At 39.8% G+C, this 8,838-nt stretch overlaps 1 long non-coding RNA gene across 1 annotated transcript in view; it reads right to left on the reverse strand.

The window, feature by feature from the left end:
* LOC128285108 (uncharacterized) overlaps nucleotides 1-5,023 on the reverse strand; it is a 36,466-nt gene extending 31,443 nt beyond the window's left edge. Inside the window, exon 1 of the long non-coding RNA XR_008275520.1 lies at nucleotides 4,949-5,023. This is a non-coding gene — a long non-coding RNA (uncharacterized LOC128285108). The remainder of the gene's footprint in view (nucleotides 1-4,948) is intronic.
* Nucleotides 5,024-8,838: the final 3,815 nt, after the last annotated feature.

Raw genomic sequence — 8,838 nt, forward strand, 5'->3', positions numbered from 1 at the left:
TGATGATTGGGTTAGTTGACGTGGATTTATGTTAGTTATCGTTAATTCGTAAGTCTAATATGTTAGTGATCGATTGTAGGATTATTGCGTGGGAGATATCGTCATCAATCTTCATCAACCAGGTGTGTAAACGACACCCTCCCTTAGACTGAATCGGTAAAAGCCGAAATACCGAAACGTTGGTATTTTGTGAACTCGCGAGTGTGCTAGCGCTCGTGAGACAGTTGTTAATGAATATGGTGCATTTGGATGATTAGAGTGCAGAGTGTGCATTTTCGTGCACAACGGTATTTTTGGGCTTAATGGGCCGAAAACGGGCCAATAGGCTAATGGGCCCACTTTGGTAAAAAGACGAGGTAAGTACTTCTGATTACTTGGTAAACGTTAGAATGAGCATGAAACCTTAGCAATATGTAATAATTATTGAAATACCCTTATGCATGCAAAATTATGATTTTACCCCTAGGGTTATTTTTTTTTTCTAAAAAGCATGATGTTCTGTTTCTGTATACGTATTCCATGACATATTATTTCTGTTGCATGGGACATGGGTTTATATTGATGGAGGAAGCGTTCTGGCAGCCTCGCTGCAATCTGGTGGCCTCGCCATAAATATCTGTTTTGGTGACTTCGTCACAATATCTGGCAGCCTCGTTGCAATCTGGTGGCTTCGCCAAATATATATATATATATATATATATCTGTTCTGGTGGCCTAGCCACAATATCTGTATCTGGTGACTTCGTCACAATATCTGGCAACCTCGCTGCAATTTTTGTGGTGTGTAGCGGTTGGGTGGGTCGAGTAGTCTCCCCACATGGTGTAAGGCTGGTACGGAGGTGTTATGGATGGCTCTGGGTTGGGATTTCTGCATTCATGATATATTTGTTCTGTATCTGCTATGGGCCTATGGGTTTCATTCTAATTTCTGTACTGGGCCAAGGCCCAGATAAGTCTGACTCTGAGGTTTGATCTGTTTTGGGCTATGGTTGGGTTATGTTACACACCGAGTTTACCGAACTCACCCTTATTTTCATCTCTGCAGGAAATCCCCAACCACAGTAGGCTTGGAGCTGTGAGGGATTCGGAGTGGCCACATCATCTGCAAAGTTGGTTTTTCTAAGTTAGTTTATTTTTATTATTTTTATATTCTAATTCAATTTTGGGTTTTAAGTTGTAATAAGGCTGCTATTTAAATTTCTTTTTTCCGCTATGGTTTTATTTTCTAATTATATTTATACTATGACGAAACTGCTAGTGTTAGGCTGTGCGAGTTTTCAAAATTAATGAACATTTTCAAGACTCAACAAGCACAACAAATGGATAGCCTAAAGATTGATAAACCGATTTTTAATTCAACCGTTGTTTTTACAAAGACCACCCTAATCACTTAAACCAACGAATGCATACTAAGCCATAAGTCCATGTGACACGTCAGATCTGGCAATAACGTCTAGTTCGGGTTTGGGGTGCTACATTTAGTGGTATCAGAGCCAAGTTGTAACAACTCGACTGTGGAACGGGTCTAAAAACGGGAGTTTGTAAAGAAACACTGAATAAAGGTTTTTGAAAATCATTTTTTTGGGAACTTGATTATAAATTGTTTTCGAGAATGTTTCTAATATTTCCTCTTTACAAATAGATGATTTTAAAGATTAAAATCGGTTTTCTAAAATTAGAATTTTTAGAATGTGGCACACTGAATCTCCGGCCCAAGTCTGTAAGTTTTCTGAGCCTTTCTAATTGTTTCTAAAATATCTGTTATATGCTTGTACAAAACCTTATCATGGTACTTTAGTTAGGGTAACACTGGAACTATAGAAACTCTGATAAGTAGACTGAGACTGTAGCTAGGCTACCGCAAAAGGAAACAAACTCAAACTCTGAATTACTATTATTCATAAGACATTTGTAATAAACACTGAAATATTAAACTGATTCATAAAATTCTTAATCAAATAATACGAAATGAGTACACGAGCAGCTCGTGGAAGAGGCTGTGGACATGGCCGAGGTAATGCTCAGGCTAAATCTTCGTCTTCAAGACATGTGCCGGCAGCAGATGCACCGGTACCACCGGCAACGGAGGTAGAGTCTCATGATCGAGGTGCCGGGGACGATGCTCTGTCCCAGGCAATGCTCTAAGTTTTAAAAAGGGTTGCTGGGGCAAGTACAGGAAACGGAATTCGGGGGTCTATTTCTGAGCGGCTCCGGGCCAATGGAGTAGAGATATTTAGGGGTGTATTTGGTGTAGCTCTGAATGTGGCTAAGTATTGGTTAGAAGCCACAGAGCGGATTATGGATGATCTAGACTGCTCTGTGAAGCAGAAGCTAAAGGGAGCCATATCGTTACTCAGGGATGAGGCTTATCAGTGGTGGCTCACGGTGAGAGATGGAACTCCTGCTGATAGTGTGACTTGGGAGCTGTTTAAGACAGCCTCCAAAGGAAAGTATGTTGGGGCTAGTTACGTGGACGCTCACCAGAAAGAATTTCTGAACCTAGTCCAAGGGAGTAAGTTAGTGGCTGAGTATGAGTCTGAGTTTCTGAGACTGAGTCGATATGCTTCTGGGATTGTTGCTACAGAGTATGAGCGTAGCGTACGCTTCGAGGATGGTCGAAGAGATGAACTTAGTGTACTAATTTGTAACGCCCCGTACCCAAGACCGTTGTCGGAGTCGAACACGAGGTGTTAACGGACTTAATTCATTACTTAAACAGCTCATACAATTCATTTTAAAATTTCCAAACAAGCTAGCTAACTGCATCATAGTCGCTTTAAAAATCTTATCTCGAGTTCCAAAACTCAAAATCCAATTCCGTAAATTTTTCCTGAAACTAGACTCATAAATATATCTACTAATTTTTTTCTAGAATTTTTGGTTTTTCCAATTAGTACAGTTTATTAGTTAAAGTCTCCCCTATTTTAGGGTTTGACTACTCTGACCACTGTGTGTTACGAATCAGATATCTCCCTGTACAGAGCTTCAATGACTATGCCGTTTGTCTCTAATAAACCTAGACTCAATAAGGAATCTGTAAATATAAAGCATGACTTCTAATTATCTTTGTAAAATTTATGGTGAATTTCCAAAGTCAGAACAGGGGATCCAGAAATCGCTCTGGCCCTGTTTCACAAAAATTTAAACATCTCATAAAATATAGCTCATATACCTGTTTTGCTTCTTCCATATGAAAATAGACTCATCAAGCTTCAATTCCATAACTTATTCATTTTTTAATTCCATTTCTAATATTTTTAGTGATTTTTCAAATTCACATCACTACTGCTGTCTGAATCTATTTTATGGTAAATTTTACCTATTTCATGGTTTCCATGGATTAGCTAGAAATTTGACATACATAACACCAAATATGATCATGATTAGCCATTCCAATGGCTAATCATTACCAAGCATTTCCATACCACACAATAACCATATCATAAGACTATATATACAAAATTATTATAATGCTATACATGCCATACTCAAAATATACAAGCCATTATGCCAAGATGGTATACTTGGATAGTGTGAGCAAGCCTCCAACCGTCCCGATTTCCGAGCTGGCTTGTCAAAACTACAAGGAATGAAAAGGAGGAGTAAGCATAAATGCTTAATAAGTTCACATGCAAATAGCAAGTAACATAACCATATAAGCAAACATAAAACATCATTTGCATAATCATCACCAAGACATTCATATCACATTTTCATTTATCATCTTACCATATTGTTGTTATATCGATTTTTCAACCCGAGGGTTAAGTACATACCTGTTCAAAGTACCCATTTCACAAAGACTTACCAATACGTCCCTTTCATCTTGAGTATTCACGCATTTCAAGAGAACTTTACTGTTGAACACATCGGAATATAATTCGGATACATGGAAAGTTTGCACATAAGTGCCACATATGTAGCCAAGCTACCATGTAACCCGCCCATAAGTGAACTCAGACTCAACTCAACGAGCTCGGGCGTTCGCATCCATAAGTGAACTCGGACTCAACTCAACGAGCTCGGATGCCTAGTTACATCTCTCGAACTCGGACTTAACTCAACGAGTTCAGACATTCGCATCCATAAGTGAACCCGGACTCAACTCAACGAGTTCGGATGCTCAACCATCCTAGTGACATGTCACTTGTATCCTAATCTATTCCTAAGGTTCAAACGGTCTTTTTCCTCGATCTCACATTTTTCGCCTTCCGTGGAATATCGAACCGATACTCGGTAGCAATTCATATTTATCAAGTAGTAAACATAATTTGCATATTACTCAACATTAACCACAAAGCATAATATTTCACGATAAAAAATCAGCATATCATATAATTAACATCAATAACTTACAAATAACAATTATGCTACATTATTTACACATGAACTTACCTCGTATGCGAAAATGGCTACTTTTACCATTTCGTCCACAACTTGGTATTTTCCCTATTTTAGCCCAAATTTTAGTTTTCCTTGCTCTATCATTTAAAATATAGTCTAATTAGGACTCACATTATTCAAATTGACCCAAAATCATATTTTAGAAAAATTACAATTTTGCCCCTAAACTTTGCATATTTACACTTTTTCCCCAAAGCTCGTAAATTAAACTTCAGCCTATTTTCTTATGTTTTATGACATGTTGATCATTTTTCCCTTCTATGGCAACATCAAATTCGCACTCTAACATGTACTTATGACTATTAGGTATTTTTACCGATTAAGCCCTTTTGCTCGTTTTCACTTAAAATCGAGTAGCACAAGTTGTCTAACATAATTTAAAACCTCATATTCTATCATAAAACACCAAAATACACAAATTTCACCTATGGGTATTTTTCCAAATATAAACCCTAGGTTAAATTATTGCTAGCATAAGCTAAATCGAGCTACCGGAACTCCAAAAACGTAAAAATCATTAAAAACGAGGCTAGAACGGACTTACAATCGAGCTTGGAATCTTGAAAAACCCTAGCCATGGTTTCTCCTTGCTATATTCGACCATGGGGTTGAAGATGAGCAAAATTGGCTTTTAATTTTGTATTTTAATTCATTTTACCCCTAAATGACCAAAATGCCCTTACTACTAAACTTTCCAAAAATTCCATCCATGTCCAATTTTTGTCCATAGACTTAGAAATTGGAAAATTTCTATTTAAGACCTCCTAATTAATATTTCAAAACAATTTCATACTAGAAACTTCTAGAATACAAGTTTTGCAAATTTTTTGATTTAGTCCCTAATTTCAATTTAAGCACTTTATGCATAAAATTTCTTCACGAAATTTTCGCACAATCATGCAATCATATCATAGACCTTAAAATAATCATAAAATAATTATTTCTATCTCAGATTTTGTGGTCACGAAACCACTATTCCGACTAGGCCCAAAATCAGGATATTACATGATTGCTCCGCAGAGGGAGCGTAACTTCACTGCTTTAGTGGAGAAATCTAAGATAGCTGAGGAAGTGAAGCATATAGAAAGACAGAATCGTGAGAAAGATCAGAACCATTTTAGGAGAGATTCAGGACTTTCAGGTGGTATGAACAGGAATGTTAAGAAAACAAGGGTAATGGAGCCGTTAAAGCAAGACTGGAGATGAATGTCATAGATCGCAGGGTTGTAAGAATTGTGGGAAGATACATATGGGTGAGTGTCGAAAATGTTCTGGTGCTTGTTTTCGATGCGAATCTATGGAGCATAGGGTTAAGGATTGTCCCTAGGAACCAGATCAGGTTGAAGTTTTAGAGCAGAGGGTCGCTCAACTAGTGAGGGGTGGACCACAGTTTCTGAGAGAACGTGGGCAAAGCAGAGGTGGTAAAGGAAACGGTCGAGGAAGAGGACCGCCTGGTGGGGTACTGGATTTGCTGAGGCTCATCAGCCGGTGTTGGTGTATGCAGCTCATCGCCGAGAGTAGGGTGATGCACCTAACGTCATAACTGGTACATTTCGGATTTCCAGTATGCCATACACTGTGTTGATAGATGTTGGATCTACCCATTCATACATTACATGTGCTATATCTGGGTCGCTGGGTGTGCACTCTAAGGAGACCGTCATTGGGGTATCTGTACTAAGTCCTTTGGGTCACTCGGTTAGGGTAGATAAACTGTATAGAGATGTACCTATAGAAACTCAAGGAAAAGTTTTCTCTGGAGATCTGATGGAGCTACCTTTCGGAGAATTCGATCTCATTTTGGGAATGGATTGGCTTGTTAAGCATAGGGCTACTCTAGATTGTGCTGCTAAGCGAATAATGTTAAAGACCATAAAGGATGAGGAGGTTTTGGTAATAGACGAGCATAGGGATTATCTGTCTAATGTGATGTCGGCATTGAGAGCCGAGAAGTGGGTTCGAAAGGGATGTGAGGCTTATTTGGCATTTGTAAGCCAATCGAAAACTGAGGTTCTGACAGTGGATAAAGTTAGAACCGTCAAAGATTTTCAAGATGTTTTTCCAGAGGAGCTTCCGGGTTTGCCCCCGAACTGAGAGGTTGAGTTTGGAATCGACTTGTTGCCTAAAATGGCACCGATGTCCATTGCATCTTATAGGATGGCACCGAAGGAGTTGGTGGAACTGAAAGCCCAAATTCAACAGTTATTGGATAGAGGCTTCATTAGACCAAGTGTGTCTCTGTGGGGAGCACCAGTGCTGTTTCTAAAGAAGAAAGATGGGTCAATGCGGTTGTGCATCAATTATCGGCAGTTGAACAAACTGACTATTAAGAACAAGTACCCACTGCCGAGAATCGATTATTTATTCGACCAATTTAGAGGAGCTTCAGTATTTTCCAAGATTGACCTTCGATTTGGGTATCATCAGTTGAGGGTTAAGGAGGTGGATATTCACAAGACGGCATTCAAAACTCGGTATGGTCACTATAAGTTCTTGGTTATGCCATTTGGGTTGACGAACGCACCTGCGGCATTTATGGATCTGATGAATCGAGTGTTCTAGCCATACTTGGATCGATTCGTGGTCGTCTTTATCAACAATATTCTGGTTTATTTTAAAATTGAGGAGAACCAAGATGAGCATCTTCATATTGTGCTGCAAGTGCTGAGGGAGAAGGAGCTTTATGCGAAATTCAGTAAGTGTGAGTTCTGGTTGAGAGAGGTAACTTTCTTGGGGCATGTTGTCTCTGCTGAAGGAATTAAGATGGACCCTCGAAAGATTGAAGCGATTCTGGAATGAAAGCCACCGAGGTCAGTGTCAAAAATTTGAAGTTTTCTGGGTTTAGCTGGGTACTATAAAAGGTTTGTGAAAGGATTTTCTGTGATGGCAGCGCCTTTGACAAAGCCTATAAGGAAGGGAGTACTGTTTGTTTGGACTGAGAAACAACAGGAATCTTTTGAGAAGCTGAAGAAAGTTCTGACCGACGACTTGTCTTGATTCAATTGAGTCTGAAAAGATTTTACCGTATGCGGTGATGCATCACATGTAGGGTTGGGCTGTGTGCTGATGCAAGAGGGTAAAGTGGTTGCTTATGCATCGCGACAGCTTAAACCACATGAAGTTAACTATCCTACTCATGATTTGGAGTTGGCAGCGGTAATCTTTTCGCTTAAGATTTGGAGACATTACCTGTACGGAGAAAGGTGTATTATATACACAGATCATAAGAGTCTTAAGTACTTGCTGACTCAGAATGAGTTGAACCTTAGGCAACGGAGATGGATAGAGTTGCTTAAGGATTATGACTACGTGATTGAGTATCACCTAGGCAAAGCTAATGTGGTGGCTGATGCCTTATGTCGTAGAACTGTATCTGATCTAAGAGTCATGTTTGCTCGTTTGAGTCTGTATGACGACGATAGTCTGTTAGCAGAACTGCAAGTTAGGCCGACCTGGGTGGATGAGCTTAAGGAAAAACAGTCGAGGGATGAGTCTCTGGTTTCTCGATTTCAGCAGGTTAAGAATGGGGATACCTCTGAGTTCGGACTGAACAGTAAAGGGGTTCTGTGTTACCGAGGTAGAGTTTGTATTCCGAAGGACCCTGACTTGAGGCAAGCAATTCTGAAAGAAGCTCATGGAGGTCTGTGTGCTATGCATCCTGGAGGGAGTAAAATGTATCGCGACTTAAAGGAGTTGTATTGGTGGCTTGGATTGAAGCGAAAGGTAACGGAAGTTGTGGGAAAATGTCTGACTTGTCAGCAAGTGAAAGCTGAACATCAATTACCTTTTGGACTTTTGCAGCCAGTGAAAGTACCACTTTGGAAGTGGAAGAGGGTAACCATGGATTTTGTGAGTGGGTTACCCTTGACACCATCAAAGAAGGACTCGATTTGGGTAATTATGGATAGGTTGACCAAATCTGCTCATTTCATACCTGTCTGCACTGATTATTCACTTCAGAAGTTTTCCAAATTGTATGTGACGGAAATAGTGCGACTTCACGGAGTGCCAACGTCGATTATTTCTGATCGAGATCCTAGATTCACATCTCAGTTTTTGCAAAAGTTGCATGAGGCGCTGGGTACGCGGTTGAACTTTAGTACAACCTTTCATCCTCAGACTGATGGTCAGTCGGAAAGGGTTATTCAGATTCTAGAAGACATATTGAGGGGATGCGTTATCGACTTTCGAGGCAGTTGGGAGGATTACTTACCATTGGCAGAGTTTTCATACAACAACAGTTATTAGGCAAGTATTCGAATGGCTCCTTATGAGGCACTGTATGGGCGAAGATGTTGTACACCTAGCTGTTGGACCGAGTTGGGTGAACGACAGGTTCTTGGACCTGAGTTGGTGGCAGATACTGAGAATAAGGTCAAGTTGATTAGAGACCGGTTGAAGGAAGCATCTGATAGACAGAAGTTTTATGCAGAT

This window comes from Gossypium arboreum, chromosome 12, assembly GCF_025698485.1.
Source record: "Gossypium arboreum isolate Shixiya-1 chromosome 12, ASM2569848v2, whole genome shotgun sequence".
NCBI classification, from domain to species: domain Eukaryota; kingdom Viridiplantae; phylum Streptophyta; class Magnoliopsida; order Malvales; family Malvaceae; genus Gossypium; species Gossypium arboreum.